Below are 25,335 nucleotides of genomic sequence, written 5' to 3' on the forward strand. Positions count from 1 at the left end.
TTTTATTTTTCTGTAAATCTGTTTTTAACTGGTTTAGGACTTACTTTGAGCTTGTCTGAAGAATTAGCTTTTTTGGATATTAAAACGATACTTGAAGCCCCCCCCCCCCCAAAAAAAAAGCTCTATGAATAGGGACCATGTAACTCATTCATGATTTAATATAACTTGTCAAATATTAGAGATATTACGTGTTGTGATTTTGCCTTTGTACAAGACTTTTGAAATTGAAGTTCTTTATAATTTGTTTAATCCTTCCTATATGTGTAATTACTTCCAGCAGATTCTTTTTTTAACAGATTATCTGATATAGAATATAGAATCAAGATTAGTGCAGTATTTCCCAAAGGCATTCTCTTCATGGAGATCTCCATTGTTATGGTGATTTAACAGTCGTGCTTCTTTGCGTGGCAAAATACTTACAGATGATAGCTTTGGGGAATCCCACACTGCATCTGTTTTACAATTACCTATAGGGTGTTTGCTAATGAGTTCATGAACCATATTTGACTTATGTGCTAATAAGGGTCTCATGGCTCTACATTTACATAAAGGTAGCCTCACTACCCTCCGTTAGGGTAAATTACAAGCAGCTGTATTTCAAATAATGTAGGTCAGTCTTTGCTGCATGCGAGATAACTATTTTGTTTGTTCTTTTTAACCTTCTCCTTACATTTTATTTATGTTTTGCATTTGTAGTTCTGGTTCTCCAATATTGAGATTTTTCATTATAGTAATCTATGATAAACAAGCAGTCGATTATAACATATAGTGGAAGCAGTTACTTTAAAGTAAACAGCAGCCTGTCCATTGTTTTATTTTCTCATTCCAGAAAGTTCACCTTTGTTGGCTTCACCTGCTCTCTGTATAATAAATCATTTGTTAAATTGATTAAAATTATATATACATTGTAATAAATACTTTATTATGAAATACAGGTTTTATTGTATTGGCTGTGATTATCAGCTATATGGAGTCACTTAGGTCCAGAGGTCTAGAGTTATGGCCTTCTGTTTGTTTTTCTTGTCCTGTTAATCACACTAGTTGCAAATACTTGTATTTAATTGATTTGAATTCTTTATTTTTGTGATTACATTTTTGCTTTTGTTATAATGTCCTCAATGCCTTACAATATATAAAATAATTAAATAGTAAGATTAAAGGGAAATGTAGACTGCTGATTTATTTCTTCGGGTAGCAAAACTTCACAAAATAGGTATCATTTAACTTGAACTACAACCAAAGCCCACCAAGCACACAAACTTACCAAGATGCTATCGGTAAGAATTGTAAATTCCACAAGAAACGTCTACAGGATTATGTGAAATAAGTTTAAACCTTACTTCCTCAGTTGTGTCTATACATGTTAGCTTTAAAGCTAGACATTGTGCACAGCTTTGTATTTGTTAAATGCAGAAACATTTCTAGAATCTATATGTTGAAAATCTATCATTAAAGGGACTCTTATTTGGATACTCAAGAATCAGTGTAGCCACTTTTTAAAAATAATCACCTGGATAAATATTAACATTGTGTTTCAGCTAAAATGCATTTTATTTAGCAATTTTTTTTTTTTTTTTTGCAGGTTATGTGAACAGACCCAGGAGGAGATTTTGGAAATACAAAAAGATAGGATTCGTAACAACTTGACTTTTAACAAGTTTGATCATTGTCTTTTATATTATTCAAATCAAAGCCTGATTTTACCATATCCATTCACTCCAAGCATGTAAGCTATACAGTACACAGTCATTTATTTATAGCATCTAAAGTAGATCTCTTAATTATACAGAAGTACATAAAATAGTTATGTGAACCATAGGGGAATAACAGAGAACTGTAATTTGGATCGAAACCAGAACACCTATACAGAACTATCAAAGGAAGAAGTGTGTCACGCAGAGGAGCCATTTATTTAGATCTAGCCATTAACAAAGTACATCTTCTACAGTAGTTCAAGCTGTAATTAGTAATGTAACTCTAAGGGTTTAGACTAAAGAGCAACCTGATACTAGGGATTTTAGATTAGTTTAGATCCCTAAACTTATATACTTTAAAGATTACACATGTTTAAATGTTAAACTAATATATTTGTTGACTTAAGTTTCGAATAGTTTTACCTTCGAATCCTTATTGAGCATTTTAAAGTTATGTTTGATATTTCTGATCATTTTAACATTTTTAAGTTCAAAACTAAGAACACCCCTGCTTGGTACAGGTCTGAAATAATGTATTTCTGTTTCAATAATCAAATCCTGGTGACTTTCTAAAACTCAGAAGTAAAAGATATACATTGTACAGGGGCTGAGTGTTGCAGAGGACAGGTTAATTGTTACATTCCAGTGGGTTTTGAGAGAAGACATGATTGAAAGTCCACAGGTGTCTTTAAATGTATAGGTTTTATAAAGTTACCATGATGTGATGACTGAAACAGAAAAATGATGTACAGATAAATGCCAAATTACCAAGCTGCTCTTCAAAGGAACCCCAGCTGTTTACCCAATACTAATATTGCTGGATACTGTATACAGTATTTGTGTTTTTTTTTTTTTTTTTTTTTTTTTTTTTTTTTTTTACAAAAAAACCTAGTAGAAAAAAAAAATAAACAACATGTAAATTAACAAAAACAAACAATTGAAATATCAACCGGTTTGAATAATTCAACAACAACAAAAAACTTTAAAACTAGAGCAAGGTTCGGGTGGTCCACAGCGTGAACTCTTCCTGACTCATCTGTCTTAGTAATTGGGATGTCATTTGAAAATAGGGTTGTATTTCAAGATGTGTATGTTCTTTTGGTTTATATAGAACTGTAAGATAATTTAAGCAATACCATTGTTTTGTGTGTTATTTTTATTTATTAGGACAGAAAGAGCAATGATTATAAACCCTGATGAAGTAAAGATCCAGAGCGAAGTGTTGGTTGAGAAATGGGTATGTTTCCTTGAGTGACACATAAAAATATCAACCAAGTAGATCACTTAAGTTTTAAAGGAAATCAACTGGCATGAAACATCTGATGAAACTTAAATACAGTGCTGCATTCGTCAGATAGAAGTGACAGTATCCTATCAACGCACAATGTACCAGTCTTAGTAAGTGTGTGATTGGATGGATACCCCATATATCTTAAAAATAATCGTGGACCTCTACATCCAGTCACACAAAGCGTAAACAGCTTGTAAAATAATAATCAATAGGAACTTAATACAGGACTTAATTATCCTGAACTGACAGAAATTAAGAATCTAAATTTCTAAATTGGCTAGTTTTAAAAATAGTTACTATCATTTTTTTGTCTTCTTTGTCCACATTTCTTTGAATTTTCATTTTTATGTAGCAAGGTTACACAACATAAACAAGTATCATAAAATCAGTTTTTACTGTTTTCCAACTAAGCATATGGTTTGCATTTTCATTAGGAACATGCAACTTTGACCAGTAGTCGGCATCAGAGAAAGGATGAGCGTGAGACCGAAGCAGAAAAAAAATGAAAAAGCTGACAGTGATTCTGAAGTTACTCCAGGCCCAGGGGAAGTATAGATTTACAAAATGTAAGGTCACTGTTGAATAAAAATTAAGCAAGCATGGTTGTCCTTGCCAAATATTGAGTTGTGCCAGTATAACATATTTTCATTTGGCATTATATGCTGTACGTTCCTAAACAATTGCTTTGCTTAATGGTTTTGAATGAGTAAATCAATTGAATTGTATTTTCAATCTTTTTAATATTGATTTTAATAAGACTTGATTGCAATGTAGAATCCAAATAAATGGTTATATTTCTGCCATCCTGGAAATGATTTCAAATTTTAACAATTTGAAACCTCAAGTAAGACTGCAGCTCCTCCACCAGGCTTGGAGACAAATAAGCTCTGAGTTTCCAAAGCTGCTCTTCGAGCATCAGTCTTATAATATGATTCTCGTTCATTTAATAGGAAGGAATCCAGCTTGTCATTGGGTACCACTGAAACAGTACAGCCTCCCCACCCAGCGCCAGTCAATCTTGACCCTACAGCACCTGATTATCTAAACAAACAAACAAACCAAAAAAAAAACATAACTGTAAAAAATCAGTTCAACAGCAAATTAAATACCTTTTTGTATTTTTAAATAAAATATGAAAACATCCTTATACAACTGTTACTTCACATTTAAACTGTTTATTAGTATTAGGACCCAGATTACATACTGCACCATTACATTGAGGCAAGACCACTTGCCAGATGCAAATTAGTTCAGAATATGCAATTGTGACTCCAGTGTAATGCGGTGAGGTAGGCGTCTTCTGAGTTTTGCATGCCACTGCAATTTAACCATGAAATTCAAGAAAAGTTACACAACTGCTAAGTTAGAACTACAAAGGATGACCCGCAAGGACAATTCTACGAGAAGGCAACAAAGTTTTTACTACTAAAGTTACAGTTAGTTATTCACTCGACTCGACTCGATTATCAAACAATAGGGTTAGAGTTACCTTCACAATAGGGAACTAGTCCAGAATGTAATGTGCACTAAAAAGTACAGTCATTTACGAACAGATTGATTAGAAACTCACAAAAGAGCATTGGCTTCAGGAGTACACAGTGAACATGGAAAACAGAAGTTCAAGCCAGGACACCCATACAGTATATTCCTGTTTGAGAGTTATAGGGTTGCCATTTTAGTATGGGCTTTCATTGTTTTACACCAAATCTGAAATTTAAAAAAGTGCCTCCTATAGCACAAACACGACACAAAATATGATATGATAATAATATGATTATTATAATATGATTATAATATGATTATTATAATATGTTTATAATATTATCATATCATAATAATCATAATATGATTATAATAATATGATTTTCCACAAGGTATCTGACTAGGGTTGTTAACCCAATAGTACTGCTAAATGGAGATAACATTGTGCTGTTGTACTTATTTTGTAACATAAAACATATTATTATTATTATTATATTCTGGAATGTACTACAGTGTCTTGATTCAGACATTTCCCCCCCCAAGACTGTCTGTAATTAACTGTGGAAAGCAACTTTCAACCAGCAGTGTCTGTATGTAAGTAATGTGTTGAAATGCATTGATTTTATGCAGTTTATACTTTTACTGGCCATGAAACCACTGATGTTTTTATAGTAATGTAGTTTGATCTGCATTAATAGTAGATTATTATTTTTAAATTATAGCGACAAAATAAATCAGAAAGTTAACCATGCATCTTACTTAAACTTACAGACAGGTGTCCACCAGCTGATCCAGTTCTGGGCAGCTGCACTCATACATGTCTCTGCAGCTCACATGGCTTTGGTTCATCAGTTCTCCTATCAGCTGGACTGCTTTGGCAGGTGTCTGGTCTCAAATATCTTTAAACTCAGGTACTCTTGAAGCTTTGCTGTACACGTGTTTTGCACGCTAGTACAGTTTAAAGGTGATAACTAGAATAAAAATGAAAACATTACAACTTTTTTTTTTTTTTTTTTTTTTTTTTTTTTTTTTAACTCTTGTCTTGTTTGCAGTGCCTCCTCATCTACATTATCTAAACGGTTAGCAATGCCAGCCTTCACAAGTTCACATAATTATTAGGTGACACATGTGCTATTGATCTTGCTTTTAAATCACACTTGGAGATAAGGAGTTTATATTTCAAGTCCCGTAGTAATTCATATTTCATATTTTAACTTCATTCTCCTTTTACAGGCCCCATACTAACTTAAACACTGGAATTAGACACTGGAATTTTATTTTATAAATCCTACACTGTAGGAGTTTTTGATGCCAGAACCTACCACTTAAAATAAGTACATTCTAGATAACAGTACCAAAATACCCTCTGTGTATGATTTATAATAGATTTATATATATATATATATATATATATATATATATATATATATATATATATATATATATATATATATATATATATATTTTTATTTAACATGATGTAATCAAAGAAACTACTAAATGATAATGCAAAAGTCTATTGGAAGCCATAATAGTAGCACATAGTATTTGCAGTGCAGTCCACTGTGTTTAAGACTTCCCTAATCCTCAATGAGGCGCTGGAGGATCAACTTATCCTTTAGATTGCTCCATTCAGCCTTTACACAATCCCAGTTTATTTCAGTTGCATGGTTGACTTTTCCTGATTTCCTGTCCTATCAGACCCCAAACATTCTCAACAGGTTGAGAACCAGTGAAATTAATTCCAGGCCAAAATTGAAGTGGTGTGATACTGTCGTCTTATAATCCTTTCTTCATTTGTTTGGCTTGATGGCAAGGGGTTCCATCATCTTGAAAGTAGAAATCACCATTGGGAAAATGGTTCTGAACAGTAGGGATAATGTGGTCTTGGGAGTGTTTTCAGGTACCAGTCCTTTATTATAGCTGTACCCTAGGGTAAAACGTGTAGGGATCCTGTGCCTTTGGCAGAAAAGTATCCCCAGATACCGATTGTTTCTGGATGTTTCATTGTTAAAACGGTACACTTTGTCTTTGCGCCTTTGAACTCTTAATCCACCTCTGAAGGGGGACTCGTCAGAGAAAATCACTTTCGCCCAGCAACGTATCTTTGACAAAAGTTCTGGTGATCTCTGGTGTTTTTCTTGTTTAGAAGGGGCTTCTTAGCATTTTCCAGAGCATTCTCCAAGAGACCCCTTCGCTCCAACTTCTTTCCATTGTAGCATTAAGTGGACACTACTGGTTGACCTATCTCTCAAACTTGAACGGCATAGGTGTTGATCCTGGCGAGCAGTGCTGACTTGTGGGCGTCCTGACCTGTGGGCAGCTTCACAGCTTCCAGTCTACTTATATTTCTGGATGTTCCTAAATAATGCTTTGGCTGACATAACCTCTGTTGGCTATCTGACAGCTGCTAAAACCTTCCTTGGATAGTATCTACCTGAATAAACCCTCACAGAAAAGCATTAAGATGTGCAGCAGGTGGTGGTATGGTATGGTATGGCAGGCAGAAGGGCAGCTTTGAGGCAAGATCAAGATTGTAGAGGTGTATGCATATAAAAAGCAGTGCCGTAGGCAAAAGGAAATGGCGTTTGTAATCAATTATGTCTCAAACCTTTTTTTTTTTTAAGATGCACTACAGTCTAAATGTATAAAAACCCAATCTTTACCAGAAAAGATTACATATATTTTAGATTATGTCTGTACTTATCCTCCTTTTGCTACTATTTTCAAGGGCCAGTTAACATGCAATACATAACATGGGTTTATGAACTGTTGTGTATATTATGTATATATATATATATATATATCTATATTATATATATATATATATATATATTATATATATATATATATATATGTGTGTGTGTGTGTGTTTATTTCTCAGACCTAAACATGAAAATAAGTCTGAAATACTTAGTTCACACACTCTTAAAACTAATTCTCCACAAAGTATGTGTTAATAACACTGTCACATTTTGTGTAGCTTTGTGCACATCTATGTAGGATATTGTGTCTCAACTAAATATTCCAACGTGGTGCTTGTGTTTCTCCTAATATTCCAACACAGAGCCTGTGTTAAAACAACACAAAATGTGTTGTCCTTAATCACACTCAGTAATGTGTAAAAACAACAACACATAATGTTGAAGGATGTTCAGGGACAGAGAATCCTTGGATATAATGGATGATGAGCAATTAATTAAATAATTAAATTTACAACCACAAACAAGAATTCACTTCCGAATAACAGAATAATGCTGTGGATTTCCTAGGACAGATTTCAATTAAGCTTTTTTTTTTTTTTTTTTTTTTTAAAAAAAGGAAAAATTTAACTGAAAAAAAAAAAGAATTTACGATGGCATCTCTTATAAAGAAGCCATCTCCTTGAGTTCAAATGTCTTGCCCCTCTTCGCATCTCTGTGCCCGTTCTTCCTTATTATGGCTGTTGCCTTCCTCGATGTTCGGGAGACCGTGTTTCTTTGAAATGAAAAACCCTTTCTCTGGCCACGCGTGTTTTGGCATGAGATGAGTTGAAATTCTCCTGTAATGATATTATTATTTATTTGCTTAACAAACACCCTTGCAGTGGTTACAGAGTATTACAATACAGATAAGTGCAAGTACAAAAAAAATTAATATAATTAAGTAAGAGCAAATTTATTAGTTACAATTAAGTAAATACAAGTTGTGCCAATGCATGAACAACAGATAAATGCAAGAACAAAAAAGCAATATAGTAGCAATATATTGAATGAATGTGCAAATACATTAATATGTTGCTGTATTAATTAAAATAACTTAAGTTACCTGAGAATGAAGGGTTAAGAAATGGTGTCATCAGCCAGGGGCGGCTAGGGTAACCACTGTCCCCAAGCAGAAGTCTCCTGTATCTCCCTTCTTCAAAATCTCTGCCGATATTGTTCTTCTTTAATATTCTCGCATCATGGGTACTCCCAGGCCAACAGGCAATGATATTGGTATTTAGGCAGGATGGTTTGGAAATGCATTGTACGTTAATTGAATGGTAATTTTTTTCTGTTAACGTAGGTCATGTGGTGCCTGCATTCTGATGTGGGTGCCATCTATAACGCCCGCAATCCTGGGAAATGCAGCGACTTTGTGGAAATCCATAGCATAGTCCTTTTGCATGTCGTTATTTGGAAAGTGGATGAAATGTCCAACCCTTTGACATAGCGCATTGGAAACCTTGTGAACTATTCTGGTAACAGTAGATTTGTTTATATGGAATATATCCCCCAAAACTGCTTGGAAGTACTACCAGTATCTGCAGACCAGGGAGTAATGTGTGATTTCTTGTTTGTGGTTGTAAATCTGCTTCCAGCATTGCAGACATGTGAAAAACAGAATTTCAGTCAAATCGAGTTTTTTTATTAATTGCTCGTCATCCATTATATCCAAAGGATTTTCTGTCTCTGAAAATCCTTCTGTGAAGTGCGGCTCTGTCCTCTTCAATTTCCAAAAACACTGTCATTACCGTTTTTTTTTTTTTTTTTTTTTTTCAACTTAAGGGACCTCAATTGGACATTTATTATTTTCACTTAATTTCCCCCTTAAGTCGTTTTGTGTAACAGATTTCCCTTAAGTTGTTTTATGCAACACACTTAAACTTAAGAGGTCATTTAAGGGGAAAACTAAGGGAGAAATTTCACTAATAGTGTTTTATGCTACCGGGCACAGTTACTCAACAGAGTTTTTATTACCTATTTAAAAACCTAGATCCTCTAGAGGCATTTAAGATGCAGTTAACAAATTAATAGGTATTTTTGCACGACATGTTATTAATAAAATCCTGGTGTTTTTCTTCCAATAATGAATGTTCATCTTAACAACCAGATTATGAAATGCATTTCAGCGAGTTCTGACAGCACATCTGAAAAACTATTTTATAACTCATAACAAAATCTAATTAATTTTGAAACGGTTGACTACTCATCCAAAAGAAGTGTACAATTAAAAGAGTAAATAATAAAAAGGCATGCATTTATAGATCACCTACTCATGACAGTATAAAACAGGCTGAATTCACAATGTGCTTTCACTCAAGGCATATCTGGAGTTGCGTGAGAGATTTCCATATCTCACACACTCTTGTAAATCACAATTGAACAGTAGTAACTCAAAGGAATAACTAAAAACATGTCTGTTTTCAATTTCAATGTGAAAGTCTTGCCAAAGGCTATGACTGATTCAGAGACCACCCTTTGGTACAACAAGACTTTACTGGCCAGATCACCTCAAAATACTTTAGTTACTTTAATTCTGCTGCCCTCGTCACGTTATACATTAGCAGCCAGAATGACTCTCCAACAGCTGGCCCTCTGCCCTGGAAATCCAGTAAGATTTAGTTTACCTTTGTAGAGTGAACTGAGCCTCATAACTATGCTGCCTCATTGTGTCTACAAGCCTATAACCAATCTTTTTTGTTCTTTTCTTTTCTTTATGTGGAGCACTAGCAACTACATAAACACAAAATAATTCAGTGAGACAATAGGCCCTGAATGTGTGCTGCAATTCTGCTGAAAATTCAAAACTTGCTAACATTAAAGAAAGCTGAAAACGATGTGATAAACATCATAACATAAATCTGAGTAATGTATTATGAAATTTCCTAAATGTCTTTAGGAAATATAAACATATTTAGTCAATGTGCAATATTTTACAGCTAAAGAGGCACAATAGTGGAATAGTTAGTATTGTTTCAGTCCAAAAGTTTGAAACCTTGCTCAGAAGGCATTATTTTAATCACCCAGTAAGTGGAAATTTCATATGAAATTAATTGTCCATTGATGTGCATTCTGAATAGTCCGAATAGCTTTTTCAAGCACAGATCAGGCCTAATAAGCATTTAAGCATAAGACAGGTCATTCACTACTGGATCTGGTTTAAAGCCTGCTGGTTTTCAGAAAACGTGTTTACATTGTTATATCCCTACAACTTGACAAAGTCCCTAAAGCATATTTTAAATGTGCAGTATACATTTAATTTGTCCTTTGAAAGTAGATTTGGTTGAGCAAAAAATATCTACTTACTGAACACAAAAAACACAACCTATTGGTAGCAATGTATGTATAGGGTTGGTTTAAAGGGAATGAAACATAGCATCCTCCTTTGATTTAAAAATGTGCAATAAAAAAAGCAAACAGCAATAACATTTGCAGTTTGCATATTTTGTATGATTCAGAATTAATTATCCACTCTAAATCGTTATGGTCAATTCGTTTGCAATACAGATGCTGAAAGAGAGAAAGGTCAGATGATACGTTTACAATTACTTTTTAAATGCTGATTTTAAAACTTGCCATCTTGTGTGTTCTGACTGAGAATGCTGGTGCACAGCTCTTCCAGGGTGATACCCAGGCACTGACAGATTTCTTCCCGACTATAAGGCTCTGGGTGTAGCAGTTCCTCCACTGTAGCCAACATCTCCTCCAGGGAAACCCCTACTTCCTTGTGAACATCCGCTAACTCTAGCAGTCTCTTCCAGTCCAGGCCTTTTGCTTTTGACAAAAGCTGGAAATGAAAATGAAAGTCAGGCGTTACATATGATTTAAGACAGTAAAAACCTAAATGTATTTTACTTCTACCTCCAGTTTGTCACTATGTCACTGTAAAAATGACATTCAGGAATTAAAACAGAAATTGAAAATTTGGAGTGGCCCTTTTCCCCAAATTAGGTTTGCCTAAACATGCCTATAGGATGATTATATATATATATATATAAACTATTTTCAGGTCATATGGGACACTAGACATTTAATTCAGATTTGTTAAGGCTGAATATGCTAAATCTCATCATAATGTCAAAAAATAGCTATAGACTTTCAAAAATGATTTTGAGATGTCTGGCAAGACCAAACACTGGGCCAAAACAAATCCACAACATAATGCAAAAATATGCTATAAGTACTAAAGAAAAAAAAATAAAAGTAATGAGATTGCCAAGAAAAGCAACAAAGCCTTTATTTCTCATCTTTATTTGATCCTTGTCAAATATGTTTACATGCATGTTCTTCATTAGCGAAAGCTATGTGATACATTTGAATGATGTTTACAGTTCAACTTAGGATGGTTGCATGCAATGCATACATGTTCAGGAATTCTTAACCAAATAACTGGATACTTTAAAATAATCATCATTTAATTTTGGAAACTTACAATTACTTGTCTTTTCTTGGTTCCAATAGCCACAAATAGCACTGCTCATACATTTTCTATAAAAAATAACCCCAGACTAATTAGCTATGTCTGAGTGTGATGACAGGAAATATACCAGTCTTAATGACTTGTATCTTGTAAAGCACTTTTTGATGGTGGTCCACTATGAAAGACGTTATATAAAAATAAAAAAAAATATTATTATTATTGTCAATGAGTGAGCTGGGATTTGAACCAGGGACCTCCTGGTTACAAGCCTTTTTCTGTAACCACACAGCCTCCTTTTACCACATCATCTGAAAAATACTGCAGATAGAAAGAAAGCCAGCTGGACTGCAATAATAGATGCAGAGGCTCGCAAATCCAAGCTGTGATCTTGAGCTAGGAAAATTAATTGCTGTAAACCCTTCAGATAATTTAGGGTTAGTCTTGTTATTACAACTCACTTTCGGCATCTTCGTGTTTTATCCTACATACACAACCTGTTCTCAAAACCCCATGACATCTGTGTAATAACTGCCCCTTCATCACCTAAGTTGCATTTCTTGGGGGCTTGTTTAGAATGCAGTATTAAACACAGATCAGGTACATGCTACCCATTGACACTGAATACTCCTGAAAGTAACATTTTTGTTCTCTAATTAGCAGACAGAAAGGCTACCCACAAAATGATGTTACTAGTGTGCCAGTTCTTCTACTGGGCTTACTTAATTTCAGAAATACAAAATACACATCAGCAGAGTTTATAACATTATGTTTATTGATTTACTTAATAAGGAACTCTATCATACTTACTGAGTAAACACCTTTATATAAATTGGGATATAGGGATATAGTGGTTAATATTGTCTGTTTGTTTTTGAAGTTGCAAGAATTTCATTTTGAGTTATCTTCCTCTGAAAGTGTTTTTGTTACATTGATCTCATTCATATCATTCTCTGACAGACAAAAACTAGATGTGATACCTTTTATTGGACTAACTAAGCAAAAATTAATCACAAACTTTCAAGACCTCAAAGGTCTCTTCTTCAGGTGAAAGTAGGAAAGAGAGATAACACTCATGAGAGCTGGACGCTGTAACACTATGTACAAATTTGTTGGCTGCAGCTCCAAATATAAAATTAGAGCCATCAGTATAAAAAATGTCATAAGTATCATGAGAAAGCAGGATATATAACAACGTGACAAGAACGGGCAACACATGAAAGGTTATAAGAATGTTACAGTGTACTGTATATTATTTAATTATACTTATATACAGGGCTAGATGTTAGCGTTTAAGGCAGTAGTGAGGTTTTGCTACCTGCCTGGAAAGTAATATAATTCAACTAATATAATTAAATATAAAAATAATTGAAAAAACAAACGCCTACCTACGATTTTAAGTAGACTGAATATCCCAAACTATCACATAGTATGCCTATATTTAAATTAGAAAGTATTTATTAGACAAACAGAAGGAGATTTGATACCTTTTATTGGACTAACTAAATAATAATTATTCACAAGCTTTCAAGACCTCAAAGATCTCTTCTTCAGGTGAAAAAGAGATTGGACTCCACTTTCAATGGCAATGTTCAATTCAACATATAAGCACTAAGGCACGACAGGGTGTGGGATATACTCTAATATCCACATGCCCCAGGTGCGTTATAAGACACGAGGTGAAGCCAAGTGTCTTTAACTGCCTGGGAAGTGTGGATATTAGAGTATATCCCACACCCTGAAGTTCCTTATTGCGCTTATAAAATGGATCAACCAACATTACAAAAAAAACCCCAAAAAACAAAAACATGTTTTAATTAACAAAAAAGTAATTTTTATTAAACATCCTTCCACCTCTGCCTGACCTTAGAAAAAATAGTTCCTTAAAAAATAAAAAAAATGCATTAATTAAAAAATAATTTCAGATGTTGAATTGAATATTGCCATTGAAAGTGCAGTTTTTATTTGTTACACTTCTTGTAATTCTTGGTTTATTAATTACATTTTAAAGTAAAATATTACTGCCCATTTTATTCATGACACAGCACAAATGAGTCTGCCTTTAAATCAAGCAGCACAAATAAGACAGCCTTTAAATCCCACAGACCCTTCCTTACAAGACCTGCAATAGTATCAGGTGAGAGTGCTTTTTTTTTTTTTTTTTTTTTTTAAAATCATCCTGTTATCCGAGGTAGTAACAGGAGGTATCCATACCAAATTTGTGCAAGAGCTTTATAGTGGCGAGAAAGACGTTATTTGCATGAAATACCCAGTCACTTATCAAATTGACTTTGCAATTTACAGCTTGGTAATGTGGAGAACTACTGGGCCAGTGTTAAGAAACAATTTAAAACAATGCATGGCATTGACAGAAGACATGATACCATCGTACCTGGACACATTTAAAAGGTATGGCAGGAACTGTCGAGATGAATTTAAAAATGTTCAGCATCAGATCACACAGCTGCGCAGGGGGTGGGCCCAGTGGCAGCAGGCAGATCAAAGTGACAAATGGACAGTGGGAGCAACAGCAACAAAACATCTTTTAACCCCAAAGTCTCTTTTACAGAGGGACCCAAATCTTTTGTGAAAAGCTAAAAGTTTAAGAGATGTTTTTTAAACTATTGGTGAGTCTTGAATTTATTTGAATACTTACTTTTGCTTTTTTTCACTACTTTAATTAATCAGTGGTGTCCAATTCAGAGTCATTCAATATATCATCTATACTTCGGTTTCCCAAAAGTTCAAAATTTACATAAATCTCGTCGGTCATGTTTATTGCGATAAATTCCAATATATCTAACGTTGTTGTTTTTAAATTCTAGCGGTATGGATTTCTGCCATTGATTTGCCCGTTTTTGAAAAAAAGTGCCTACCCATGGTGAAATGCTGTAATATTAACACCCCTGTGTGACCTGTTTTGACCAATCAGGATAGAGTATTTAAAGTACCTATTACCTATTACCTAGTACCTATTTTATAACTGAAATTATTTTTTAATTAATGCATTTTTTAAGGGACTATTTTTTCTAAGGTCAGGCAGAGGTGGAAGGATAATTAATAAAAATTACTTTTTTGAAAACATGTTTTTAGTTTTTGGGGGTTTTTTTTGCAATGTTGGTTGATCCATTTTATAAGCGCAATAAGGCACTTCAGGGTGTAGGGTATAATCTAATAGCCACACGGCTCGGGTGGTTAAAGCCACTTGGCTTCACCTCGTAACTTATAACGCACCCAGAGTGTGTGGCTATTAGAGTATATCCCACATCCTGTCATGCCTTATATATATCTATATATATATATATATATATATATATATATATATATATATATATATATATATATATATATATATATATATATAGCTATATTTAGCACACATTTCACAAGTTAAACAGGAGTACGCAAGGTAGTGGTGATCTATTATAAAATGAAAACAGATAAATAAATTAATGCACCTCAAGATTGTATTTAGTCTATTATTTGCACAATACTGGTGTTACTTGGATCATGATAAAGTTATAGCTAGCTGTTTGCTTCTGTTTTTTTTTTTTTTTTTTTTGTAGTCACAATTTTTGTAAAGTAATAATTATCTACCTATTATGTGTTCACTTTTAGCATGGGTGAAACCAGGGTTAAGATTATAACAAATCCAAAGCCGACATTCTCCATGACAGATTAAGATAGCATTTTATGGACACTGAATAAACTTAATATCCTGTTAGGTCATTGCCTGTTATCTTATAAAATTGTAATTTTTTTAACAGTTATTTAATTGTACTTTTGGTCTTTTAAAATGCACTTAATACTTTGAAATACCTTGAAAAAGCTTTTTTTTACAACCTTAAAAGGAATCTGTATACAGTGCAGGACTGATACAACTTCATGGGGAAAAAAAATTTAAAAACCCATTCAAGATAGAGATACAGCCAGCATAATACATTTCTGTTTTGTGTGGATAGCTTGCATTTTTCTCACGTTAAACTACAAACAATATAACCAATGGCACAGATAATTGTGCAGAAAAGCAAACAGCTGCCCTATGAGAACCATCTGTGCTCTGTTGGCCATTATCACCTAAAATGTTGATACATTAAACAAATATTCCAAGTTCCATGTTGATGGCTTGCTTTTTTGGGAGCTAAGCTACAAACACATAAAGAGTTATTGCTTGCCTAATTGCAAATGGAATATCTTGGGGAACTTTACACACCACGATGTAGATTATTGAAGTTTTCCAAAATATAAATTAAATGTTTGGCATACCCTTGTTTTATGCTGACAGATTGCTTTGTTTTTGAGGAATGCCATTAGTGAGGAAAGTGATCTCACACGCATACATAAATGGAAATTATTGAAGGCGGGATAAAGAAGGCACGCAAATACGAAAAGATGCTGTGGCTAAATGCCTCAAATCAGTAATGAAAACTCCAGGTGGTCCAATGTTAAACAGCTTTAGTCTAAAAGAGTGTGCGTGTATGTGTGTGGAAAACACCCAACTTAAAAAAAAAACAACAAAAAAACATGAATAATGTCTAACAACTGATCAAATAAATAATAATACCTGCTGATGAAAGGAATGTATTTAAATTTCTAAATGAAGACATTAAGAGGGAAATAATTCTATAAATACTTTAATAATGCCTTTTTACTCTTCTGAGACTAATGACTGATTCTGAAGTGTGTCTGTTACAAAACAAAACACACAAGTTTATACAGTCTGCAGAACAATGAGAATGTAACATGGAAAAGCGTGACTTATAAAATATTCTGAATCTGTATAATCAGCTTACATTACTAGGACTAAGTAGGAACAGAGGGTGGTGAAGTATTGTTTTCCTTTCCATTTGGAAGCTTGGCACGGATTCAGGCCACCTTGAAGAATCTGAAACCATTACCCTCTGCTTATGGTCAAAAGTGCAAGAATTTAGGCTATCACATAGCAGTTTCTGACAAGAGCGTATGTAAAAAATTATTATTATTTTTTTTTTAAATCCTTACACTATTTAAAATTCTTAAATAACAATCTGTGGAAGAGTAACATTTTTAAGTTAATCTACTGTGGGAAGTATGATCACTTCAGTTGGTTCATTTCTTACAGTTTGCATTGTACCATACTCTACATGGATATTTTAGGTGATTTGTGTACAATTTTAGGGGGGCGTAGTAGTATGGCATACTTCATAGCACATATTTGTTTTAAAAGTTTGAAGAGAAAAAAAAACAGCATACCTTCGCAGCTAATCGACACTCCACGACTCTGATGTTGAAGTGAGAAGTTGCAGCTTTATTCATTTCAACACAACAGTTAGCAATCACAAAAACAGCTCTGTCTGGAAGCTGAACATCAGTCGCCCTGAGAGGATTGAACTCTATTAACTTGGCCTGCAAAAAAATAACATTTTTTTATATAATATATATATTATTATATATATATATATATAATATATCCTATATATATATATATATATTATAATATAATATAGTTATATACAGTACCAGTCAAATGTTTGAGTACACTTGCTGGAAACTAGTTTTACTTCATATATGTTTCTGTAAATACTTGAAAATGAAAACACATGTTACAATATACAAAACAAAACATAAGGAGTATCAAAGCAATGTTCAAGAAAATTGAAAATTGTCTCTGATTCTGAGGCCACCGTTGGCCTGCCTGACCTTGTTCGGTCCTCACGAGTGCCAGTTTCTTCAAATCGTTTGATGGTCTTGGCCACAGCAGTTACAGACACTTGCAAAGTTCTTGCGATTTGTCTTAAAGATTAACCTTTATTTCTTAAAATAAAATAATCTTTTTTATTTGTTTAACTGAGTGTATTTTGCCATTTTCTGCTCCCTTACATTCAGGAATGACAAACTTGTGCCTATGCTACTTCTATTTATAATATGTAATCATGGACCCTCACCTGTTAACAATAATTGGTGACAAAAGGTTAACTAGGTAACATGCAAGTTAACTCAGAGAACATCTAACAAAGACACTTTTATACTTAGGCCAGTGTTCTAACAATATGTTAGATACATTTTAGACTTTTAACTGACTTGGGCTTCAGACTGAAATCCCCTTGCTTTGGGTGACCATTTCATTGAAATTGACAAGATTTACATTTTGCTGATAAACATTCACTTATGTTTATCAGCTTATATAAGTACACGTATCATATAACGAAATAGTAAGCGTTTATAGACAAGTCTATACAGTTAAAAGCATAGATAATCACAAAAAACCTGGTTTCAAGCAGGTGTACTCAAACTTTTGACTGGTACTGTATATTAGTCACTTAACACTTAACGCTTCTATCCATAGCGACATACAGAGACTAGGGGAGTGAACTATGCATCAACAAGTTTCATGCAAAAGTTTTTGCTCACAAGAGCCAACTTCCCAAAGTTTCAGTATGTTTAACATAACTTTGTAATGGGAAAATGTGTTTGAAAGAGACTCAATACTATGATGCTTGAAGGTTTAAATAAAAAGTAAATAGCAGATTAGTAGACTAAGTAGTAAATGACATCACAAGCACATTAATAGATGTAAATAGAAATAAGTGAGTGTAGTTGCAATAGCATCAAAAGCCTGTTTTCAAATACACTTTCCCTTGACAAAGGTAGTTAAACATCCCTAAAGTTGGCATTTTTGAGGTTATATATAACAATATTATATTATATATATAATATATATCTATATATATCTATATATATATCTATATATATATATATATATATATATAAAAGACTTTTCTTCGTAGTTTCTTAATAGAAAGCATTACATACACCATCTGATTAAACGTATGTTTATCTTTTTTTTTTTCTTTTTTTTTTTTGCAACTTTATCCTGATAGCCCCTGCATACCTACAAAGTTAATTGTGTTTTTGTATGTCTGCTAAACATGGGTGGCTTGTGTTGTAGACTTGGTGATGTTTAGCCCGCCCCCCTAGAATTTTTGACGAGCTATAAATTGAAGCCATCAGGGCAAGCACATGTCTGCTTGAGTTTTCAAAGCCTTGCAAGTAATTGGCGTGAATTGTAAGCTTAGAATGGAAGTTTCAGGTATCAAGGTATCAAACTCCTCTAAGCGGTATTTATGTCAGTGCAAGAACATGTTAACTCTTCATATTACATTCACAACCTTGGTTTAAAATAAAGTGAGTTTTTTTTTTATATACTCTATTTGGAGTAGTTTAAATTTGTATGTGCAAACTGAGTCAGACACTTGCTTCTGTTTAAATAATAATAATTACATTTTCAATAAGCACATCCAATTTCTATTAGTTCATTATGTAGTCTACCATAGACCACCGTATTCTCTGAAAGCTGCCAAGGTTTTACATTTACATAACTTAAAAATAATTTAAATTCTCAGAAACCATTGGCTAAAAATTTTACAAATTATTGTGTAACATATTACATATTTATAACCTTAACAAAAGCCAGGAACACTGAAAATACCTACAGTCCCTTGCTCTGCAAGAAATGAGATGGACTGGTTCATACCTCCACCCTCTGTGCAAAAGTAACGCTCACAGCTGGCACAGATCTCTGCCAGTTCCACCTGGAAAATGAATGAGGATATACAAAAGTGAACTGAATAACATGAACCATTTTAAACTCTATTAAATAGACTAAGAACATCTTAATGCCCCAAGGACACAGCAGGATTGACCATTTAACACCCTGAGAATGTGTAGTTTTTTCATTATGCCATGTCCATCCAGGATTGATCCACCCATAGATGAGTTAACACTGACAAACAGCATAGACAGAACTAATAAAACCCTGAATAGTCATTATGGCTCTATTGGATTTTGGCTGATTAAGTCTACACTACAGACATCAGTGGCATCAAATTGCAAGAAGAACCACTCAGAAGGATTACAAAAATCACCAAAAATAAAAAAAAAATGCAAGGGAAGTAGAAGAAAAAATTAAGAAAATGAAATTTGAAGCAACTCTAATCTATTGTACCCTTGTATATTTTGTAAAATGTATACTGAAAACATGTTTGCTTTCTCCAGCTTAAATTACTTTAATTATACACAGTTGTTGGCACCATGATGTACATCACATTGTGATTCCTTGACATTAACAGGTACATTAAAAGTACTTTCAAATTGTATCTGTTTTCTCAAAACTCAGAGATCAATTCACAGACGGTGGTGGAGCGCCCATCAGTGGCTAATACAAACAAGGGTTTCCAACTGGAATGTGGAAGGATGGGGATTGTGTGCTCCAGTAATAAACTTTCTGTGACCGGATCCTATTTCAATCTGGAGCCCTGCTGTCAACCTTGAGTTCTGAAGTCTTGTCAAAACTTGGCTTGGTTTGTGTCAAGACAACTTAATCAGAACCCCAGATTAACTTTGTCTGCAGTCATGCAGATGACAGATTGAGGGAAATATTAACATTAGAGTGTAGTTTTGTGGTTGCAATAATGTCACTTACTATGGCCAAAATGCTGCCACTTAGATGCCAATCTGCGAAACGTTTGACTGTGCTCAAATTTAACTTTACTGTCATGTCATGTCAAATTAACCAACAAATGTTTTATTATAAATGAATACTTCAGTAATATCTTAGACTTGTTCAATTATATAAATAAAATACTACACAAATGTCATAAAAAACTAAAAATGTGGAAAATGTTTGATAACAGTACTATAATCTTCACAGTCTGTAATTAATGTCTCTATTTTCTGACACCTAACAAGTGTAGAAGTAACATGGATTTCTTCTTCTGTATATCTCAACTTCACTTTTTTGGTAAATATATCTTGTATGGGTTGTGTTGCCTCAGACCAGTTTCTTTTAAATGTTAGGATGTAGCTTGAAATGACATTTTAATTTCTGGTTGTGTGTTGTTGTTGTTTTCAGTCATTCTCTGTGGTTCTGGGGTCAAAAGCTCCAGGAGATGTTTTCATTTCTTCTCTAAATATGCCTTTATCTGTCTTTCAGCTTGTCCTACACTCTGGCACTAAACAGTCTTCTTGGTTACATTCAAACCACGTGACAATATGAGTCTATTCAAACAAGCTTTGTCTCCAGCGGTCGGCTAGCAGTGATAACAGCGATCCGGATTTTGGAATCCAAATTTTGTGATCGAGATTACTTTTATTTAGATCGTTTTGATCCGTTTTTTCAGAAAATGCCGCTGCTGGATTACATTTATCTAGATTATAAATAATTACGATTACAAAATACTTTTATTTTATTTTATTTATTTATTTTTTTTAAGTAATTTTGATCGCAAAATATAGTATTACACTTATCCAGATAACAATTAAAAAAAAAAAAAAAAAAAAAACGGCTCCTGGTAAAGACAGATTTAGAGAAAAATTACAATAACTCAATGAGCCTTATTTAATGAATAATCAAAATACTAATACACTAAAAAATAATATGTTGTATAGTATTATGTGTGCTGGTTGACCGCCTCTTCATCGTTTTATATATCTTTTGTAAACAGTATTTACTTCACACCCCCTGCTCATTTCCTCTGATTGCAGATTTGTATTGCATTCTTTGGGATGTGGATCTTAAGTGGTCTAAAAAGAATGTAACAATAAAACAAGTTTTCCATTGGACAGTTTACTAAAAAAAACGGAAATAAGGTGAGGAAAATGTAATGCTTGACGCAAGAAAAAGGCTTATTGAATATGGAGCCCACAACATCCTTTTTTCTTGGACTATTTCTTTTGGTCCTTTGTGTTTATTACACACAGTTTTGAGCACTGCGTTACAATGAAATTCACAGTCTCTGAAAATACAATGTCTGATATAAAAATCAAAGTAAGCTCCTTGTAACACAAGTAAACAGTGTTGTGAGCAGCACTGAACGAGACTAATTAAAGTCCCCATCTGCTTACAGTTTGCATGCTAAGTTTCAATTTGCTGGATTTCACATGTGTTTTGTATGGTAATGGCACTTATTTTAATCAGCACCAGGGACATGTTTGTCAAGGATTATCTGGATGTCATCATAACCACAGAAATCGTGGCCTGATGTTATCTTCTCTTTAACTTTCTGTAACTCTAGGTCTCCTTTTCTGAATCATAACAGATGAAGGTCTTTGATTACCACACATATAGCTTCAAGGATCCCTGCCTCCCACTCGAATTTGGGAATAAACATGGCCAACTTAACAACTGGTTAATCATGGTGGAATTCCAGCTATGGTGGGAAGGATGCCCATAGACTTTTGTAAGGCCTCTTCTCTGTAGCTTTTTAAGTCTTTACAGACTGTAAAACCTATATTTCTGGTTTATATTACTGCACTGTAGTTTCTGTTAGTGCACTTGTCAGACTGTGAGTGAATGCAATGATAAAAACAAAACAAAAAAAAACTTTATTGCAACTGTTAAAAGTGCACGAGGCTCTACAAATTACCCTTAAAAGGTATTATAGCTAATGAAATCCTTCCACGAGTGCAGTTTGTTTGAGAGTGAAATTATCTCCGCTTCTTCAATGCCTTCATTCCTTAAAGTAACTGTAGCTATAACACGATAATTGCATGTACATATCCATTTTGCAGCTCCATTGGCTACACAGGTCTGAAAAGTGCAGTTTTAAAATAGGGGATACAGCTGATTGGCTATTGACAGGTGAATCCAGTGAAGAGATGAGAACAATTTCACTCCCCAGGTGAAATGACAAAGGAAGTACATGACAAGACAGACAAAAAGCATGGGTTAAGAGCAGAGTTTTCTTTATCCAAGTGTAGTAGCAAATATCAGGTTTTCAAACGAAAATGGGGCAGGTGCCTACCTGAAAGTAAGATATGCACCCTAAATGTTGTATGGTACCAGATATAACTATTGTAAATTGAAAACATACCATGTGCTTCTTTTAAAACTCCACACGTGAGACACACTGTACTGTGGTTGGAAGGTCAGATTTATTTAATTAGCTATAACCTCTTTAGAAACACAGCTGTTTAGTTCAATTAAACACATCCCATCTTTTTATATCAGAAGTTAGTGGAAGGTATTTTTGTTATGGGTAGGTAGATCCAACTTAAGTTTGTCTTTAAGTGTAACATCATTACATAAAGACTTTTTTTTTCCGTAAGTGTACACAAATAGATTTTATCTTTCTTTTGGTACAGAGTACTATATTTAGGCTTCAGGATGCTGTGCTTCAGGCGGAAGAAAGAAAGAAAGATAGAAAGAAAGAAAATCTAAATACAGATAATGATCACTAAATTGTTAATGGTTCAGGGCAGTAATAAGGGTTATCCAGCCTCAAAGTCTTGTGTTTATCTCTCTGCTTGAGGTCTTTAATGTCTGCCAGGCTTGCGGCTGTACATAAAATGTTAAAAGTTAAAATAAATAAATACAGTAGAAATATCCTTAAAATACGCTGATAGATGAATTAATGTTGCTTGTGGAATGCTTTACTTAAATGTTAGTGAACAAGCTGTATGGTTTCCCTAGCTTTCTGCTTTGTTGTACAATATCGACAGCTTCAACCCAACCTGTTTAATCCAAAACTTTTCATTGCTTTCTGACTCTTCTCACAGCTCAGCATTTGGATTAGTTCATCTGTTCTACCTGCTTGCTCCGGCACAGGTTTATGAACAATGAAAATATGTTGAAAAAAAGGAATGTAATGAGTTAAACACTGCAGCCTGTTCTGTAACATTTTAAGTAAAGCATTCCACAATCAACATTAATTAATCTGTCAGTTGATTTTTAAGGATATTTTTACTGTATTTATTTATTTATCAATGTATTTATTATTTAAGGGATAACTGTAATGCTCTGTGTCATAGCAGACTGGGAATGAGAAGCAGCTCATAACTGTAATGCTCTGTGTGGTAGCAGACTGGGAATGAGAAGCAGCTCATAACTGTAATGCTGTGTGCGATAGCAGACTGGGAATGAGAAGCAGCTCATAACTGTAATGCTGTGTGCGATAGCAGACTGGGAATGAGAAGCAGCTCATAACTGTAATGCTCTGTGTGATAGCAGACTGAGAATGAGAGGCAGCTCATAACTGTAATGCTCTGTGTGATAGCAGACGGCCACAAACTGCCTCCATATGAGTAATTGAGGTTGTATCTTTGTAAATGCATATTTGTTTGATGTTTTATTTTTTCCTCAAATTGAGGGTGGAAAATTTGGGCTGCATCTTAAATTCGACAAAAATATGGTATACTCGTCTGGTGCAGACCAATGTTAACCAATGGGAAGTTTAAGACCAACAAACCAGATACAAATCCAGGTTTCCAAAGGCTGGTGCATTAACTCTCTGTACTGCCTGAAGAAATGATTGTACCAGTATATATTTCACTTTGTACATGTATTTTATCCAGGAGCTATGGTAATTTACAAAGTAACAAAAATGCAATTCTAGGCTTTTAATACCAATTTTGTGAAAATTTTTGTGTAGTAAATAACAAAAAAAAATTACAATACTGGTCACCTGCCAAATAACTGTTTACTGTAGTCATGATAAAATCTTTACCATATGTCTGAGCTACATAGCTAATAGATTGTAATGTGTATAATAATATTTGTTTTATTACATTTAGCACACACTTGCCCTATTACCTACAGCAAACATTTGTTCCAGCTTGAAGGCATCTTAAAATAAAGGCACATGTTTGCACGCAGTTGCTCCAAACAAAAACAAAGGCTGCTTTAAATTTAAAATACAGCGGTACTAATTAGACAGGCTGTGATATTATTGTTGTTCTCCTGGAACTGCAGGGAATGTCACAATTACAGATATCTCCCTAGGAGATGAAAGACTAGGTTAGAATGACCACATACAGTTTTCCAATATATAGCCTGGGGCACCTGCAGGCTGCCATGACTTTAGCCAGATCATATATTATGTCAAAGTCAATGAACAGTGGGCCCCAAAAAGTATTCATTCAACTGGACTTTGCACTGTATAAAGGCCCTTCACTGATGCACTTACTGTCCTAAATATTTCACAATTACTTAAAATGTAAGCCAGACATGCTATGAAAGGAATGAGGGACTACTGTTCAGTTAATGTTATAAATTACATTCTCTGTCAAATATAGATTTTTTTTTTTTAATATAACAATGATAAAATGATAAAGTTTAAATTGATTGTACATACACTCTCTAGTGTGCGTTTGAATTCCACTCTTAATTTGTGGCACTATATTTATAAATACAGAGAATGTAAAGTACACAGTGGGGGCTCCCGAGTGGTGCATCCAGTAAAAGTGCTCCGCGTGGAACGCAGGATGCACCCTATAGCCTGGAGATTCTCAGGTTCAAATCAAGGCTATGTTATTGCGGACCGCAACGGGAGGTTCCTAGGGGACGGCGCACAATTGGCTGAGCACCGCCCAGGTAGAAAGGGTTTAGGTCGGCAGGGCAATCCACGGTTCACTGCGTACCAGCGACCCCTGTGGCTGATAGGGCACCTGCAGGTCTGCAGTGGAGCCAATCAGATCTGTGTTGTCCTCCGGCACTATAGGTCTGGTGGCTCCCACAGTGCGAAAAATGACGGATTAGCAGGAACACGTTTTTCAGCCTCCGTTCCCCGCATCGCCGGGGGGGGGGGGGGGGGGGGGGGGATTGCAGCGGCTAACCGGGATAAAAATAACAATTGGGCATTCCAAATTGGGGAGAAAACCATTGGTGACGACTAAAATAAAAAAAAAATTAAGTACACAATGAAAAGAACAACAGGGTATTAAACTTTAATT

General features: G+C 34.3%; 1 pseudogene; it reads right to left on the reverse strand.

Moving 5' to 3' along the window:
- Positions 1-3,809: 3,809 nt before the first annotated feature.
- LOC121299377 overlaps positions 3,810-25,335 on the reverse strand; it is a 33,494-nt pseudogene continuing 11,968 nt past the window's right edge.

Source organism: Polyodon spathula, chromosome 24 (assembly GCF_017654505.1).
Source record: "Polyodon spathula isolate WHYD16114869_AA chromosome 24, ASM1765450v1, whole genome shotgun sequence".
Lineage (NCBI taxonomy): Eukaryota > Metazoa > Chordata > Actinopteri > Acipenseriformes > Polyodontidae > Polyodon > Polyodon spathula.